This window comes from Triticum dicoccoides, chromosome 7B, assembly GCF_002162155.2.
Source record: "Triticum dicoccoides isolate Atlit2015 ecotype Zavitan chromosome 7B, WEW_v2.0, whole genome shotgun sequence".
Taxonomy (NCBI): domain Eukaryota; kingdom Viridiplantae; phylum Streptophyta; class Magnoliopsida; order Poales; family Poaceae; genus Triticum; species Triticum dicoccoides.
This window is the reverse complement of record NC_041393.1, coordinates 25,205,040-25,209,708: the sequence shown is the minus strand read 5'-3', so window position 1 is coordinate 25,209,708 and position 4,669 is coordinate 25,205,040.

Here is a 4,669-nt window from a genome sequence, read left to right as displayed (position 1 = left end):
TCTTTTTGGATCTCAATACAATGTTCTCCCCCTCTCTTGTGGAGAACTATTCGATGTAATCTTCTTTTTGTGGTGTGTTTGTTGAGACCGATGAATTGTGGGTTTATGATCTAGATTATCTATGGAAAATATTTGAATCTTCTCTGAATTCTTTTATGTATGATTGAGTTATCTTTGCAAGTCTCTTCAAATTATCCGTTTGGTTTGGCCAACTAGATTGGTAGTTCTTGCAATGGGAGAAGTGTTTAGCTCTGGGTTCAATCTTGCGGTGTCCTTAACAGAAAGGGTTGCAAGGCACGTATTGTATTGTTGCCATCGAGGATAACAAGATGGTTTTTTTATCATATTGCATGAATTTATCCCTCTACATCATGTCATCTTGCTTAAGGTGTTACTCTGTTTTTAACTTAATACTCTAGATGCATGCTGGATAGCGGTCGATGAGTGGAGTAATAGTAGTAGATGCAGAATCGTTTTGATCTACTTGTCCCGGACGTGATGCCTATATACATGATCATTGCCTAGATATGCTCATAACTATGCTCAATTCTGTCAATTGCTCAACAATAATTTGTTCACCCACCGTAGAATACTTATGCTCTTGAGAAAAGCCACTAGTGAAACCTATGGCCCCCGGGTCTATTCTCATCATATCAATCTCTATCGCTTTATTACTTGCTTTGTTTGTACTTTGCCTTTTACTTCTCACTTTGCATCTATCTATCAAAAATACCAAAAATATTATTTATCATCTCTATCAGATCTCACCCTCGTAAGTAACCGTTAAGGGATTGACAACCCCTAATCGCGTTGGTTGGGAGTAGCTAGCGTTTTGTGTAGGTACGAGGGACTTGTGTGTGGTATCCTACTGGATTGATACCTTGGTTCTCAAAAACTGAGGGAAATACTTACGCTACTTTACTGCATCATCCTCTCCTCTTCGGGGAAAACCAACACAGTGCTCAAGAGGTAGCAAGGGCCCCCTTCCCACCATGATCAGTGACTACACTCTCTTGTAGTCATCATTGCTCATCGCTTATTCTATTATAAGCTAATACTAAGGCAAAGCGTGCTTCACCATGTGCTACTTTGTTCACTTTAAATAGAATCATTATGTGATGCACAGTCCGGATTGCCAAACCTATGCTGGTCTCGAATACTTATATTGATTTCAATACTTGTTGATCGGTATGTTAAAGGACGACACTTAATATACTCGCTGAGGAGGAACACAAAAGGTAGTAATTATGGAGGTCGGGGCCTTCCATGGTCGGAGGTTGAAGGAGGGATATGTGATCATCGTCAGGCCATTGATCCACCTCTGAACTAAACGACAACCACGTATAGACCCACTAGGTTTCTTAACTAGCTAGCCTTCTATTCAGATTCACCTCAAACCATCCCCACTGAAGATAACAACGAGGAAGGGATCGTCGGAGGACCATCAAAGTGCCATCGTGTGCCCATGCACCCCAGAGAGCCATACACGCACCCTCACTTGTGGCTCTCTCATATCCCTTTCTCTCGAATCATCTCTTTCTCTGACCCACATACTCCAACGGGTCAACCCTAGACGAGCACACACATCGGGCATGATGAAGCATACCTCTCATCCTAGTACTTTCTATTGCACAATGACACATATAAGCCTTTTTTTACCCAATCACTAAGAGAATCAACGATTTTACTTAGAGCTCACTAGTCTCCTCAAGGAAGAGGGAGATCCATGAACAGTGCAACTTAGAGAAAGATGAATTACCGTGTAAAAAAATTAAGAAACAAAGCAACGCACATCACATGGGTTAACCGTACACATAGATGGTCTCCCACTAAAAGGGATCGAGAAGAGGTGTCTAGAGGGGGGGTAATTAGACACTAGGTACCCAAAGTAGCAATTTTTTAATTTCCTTAAGTTGGAGTGGAGTTTAGGCACAAGTTTAACACTCACAATACATAACAAGCAAGCATGCAAAGAGTATATGAGCAGCGGAAAGTAAAGCATGTAGCTTGCAAGAATGTAAAGGGAAGGGATTGGAGGATTCAAACGCAATTGGAGACACAGATGTTTTTGTCATGGTTCCAATAGGTGGTGCTATCGTACATCCACGTTGATGGAGACTTCAACCCACGAAGAGTAACGGCTGCGCGAGTCCACGGAGGGCTCCACCCAAAAAGGGTCCACGAAGAAGCAACCTTGTCTATCCCACCATGGCCGTTGCCCACGAAGGACTTGCCTCACTAGCGATAGATCTTCACAAAGTAGGCGATCTCCTTGCCCTTACAAACTCCTTGGTTCAACTCCACAATCTTGTCGGAGGCTCCCAAGTGACACCGAGCCAACCTAGGAGACACCACTCTCCAAGAAGTAACAAATGATGCGTTGATGATGAACTCCTTGCTCTTGTGCTTCAAATGATAGTCTCCCCAATACTCAACTCTCTCTCACGGGATTTGGATTCGGTGGAAAGAAGATTTGAGTGGAAAGCAACTTGGGGAAGGCTAGAGATCAAGATTCATATGGTAGAAATGGAATATATTGGCCTCAACACATGAGTAGGTAGTTCTCTCTCAGAAATAGGATGCTGGAAGTGTAGGCTTGTTCTGATGGCTCTCTCCATGAATGAAGAGGAGGTGGAGGGGTATATATAGCCACCACACAAAATCTAACCGTTACACACAATTTACCAATCTCGGTGGGACCGAATCAACAAACACTGTCGGACCGATTTAGTAAACCTAGTGACCGTTAGGATTTTCGGTGGGACCGACATGCAGCTCGGTAAGACCGATATGGTTAGGTTTAGGGCATAAGGTAATCTCGGTGAGACCGATTACACAAACTCGGTGAGACCGATTTTGGTAATAAGCTAACCAGAGAGTTGGTCAGGCAAACTCGGTGAGACCGATTACACAAACTCGGTAGGACCGATTTTGGTAATGAGCTAACCAGAGAGTTTGCATTGTAATCTCGGTAGTACCGATTGCTCAAACTCGGTGAGACCGATTTTGGTAATGGACATACACAGAGAGATTACAATCCCATCTCGGTGAGACCGAGATCCCTATCGGTGAGACCGATTTGCCTAGGGTTTGCGACAGTGGCTAAGATATCTAAACTCGGTGGCGCCGGATAGAAAGAATCGGTGGGGCCGAGTTAGACTTTGGGTTTAGGACATTTGTGGATGTGAGAAGGTAGTTGAGGGCTTTGGAGCATATCACTAAGCACTTTGAGCAAGCAAGCCATTAAGCAACACCTCATCCCCTCTTGATAGTATTGGCTTTTCCTATAGACTCAATGTGATCTTGGATCACTAAAATGAAAACATGTAGAGTCTTGATCTTGGAGGTTGAGCCAATCCTTTGTCCTTAGCATCTTGAAGGGGTTCCACATCCTTTAGTCCATGCCACTCCATTGTTGAACTTGTCTGAAACATACTAGGTAAAAGTGTTAGTCCAACAAGAGATATGTTGACATTAATTACCAAAACCACCTAGGGAGCACTTGTGCTTTCAATCTCCCCCTTTTTGGTAATTGATGACAACATACATCAAAGCTTTAGATAAAGATATAGAGAATAGCAAGTAAAGCTTTGGAAAGACATGTAACCAGCATAGGCTCCCCCTACATGTATGCAAATCATGTGAATATGGAATATAGAAGCATGTGAATGCATAAACATGACAGAGTAAGCAATGTGTTACATGTATCTTGGCCATATGCATCAGAGCAAAAGATAGCAACAGATGTGTATGTGGGAAATGTACCTTCATGCTCATGAGTCCTTCTTGCAAACAATATGTACATCAGCAAGATTTCCTCATACACATGGCTGTGATGCATATACTTACCTTGTGGTCTTGAGTTGGCTTAGGATGGAATGAACATGTGTAAACAAGGTTAGATAACACAGATACACCTACTAGCCAGAGCAAACAGAAGAAACCACAAGAATACCAAGACTGGGATGACATGTAGAGAGTGAGTACTGAGTACCACATTGGATTAGACATGTCCCCAAAGGTAAAGATGTGCAATGAATTTAAATGATTTCTTTCCCTTAGATGTCTTGCTCCCCTGAATCTAGCATGGGATACTGGGAGAAGATAGGGAACAGAAAAACAGAGCAGAATGCATAATCAGAGCTAATGCAAATAAGCACATATGAACATGTCTTTCTTCCCCCTCATGAAGACATGTGACATCTCTCCTCTTGAACACCAAGCATCTAGGATCCTTGAGGATTACTCTCTTCTTGAGTATTCTCTCCCCCTGAAGATCTCTCTCTCCCCCTATGGAGGTGATACTCTCTCTCTCCCTTTGGAAGTGATAAGCTTTGATGTGATCTCTCTCTCCCCCTTTGACATCAATTTCCAAGAAGGGCCTTCTGGAATTTGTCGTGAATGGGTTTGGTCCTTGAGTCACAGCACAAAGCATTGATAAAAATGTGATGCTTGTAGAGGACAAGATTCATTGAGTGGAGCTGGATCAAAAGTAAAACAGGAACAAGTGGCAAGATGTTTTTCCTGTAGTGAAATCGGTGGCACCGAGTTGTATGCTTCAGTTGCACCGAAAAGATTCGGTGGGACTGAAAACAACAAACCGGTGAGATCGAGTTCATCGCAGAGAAAACATTTGTCACCTCAGCTCACTAGACAAGTAAAATCTCAC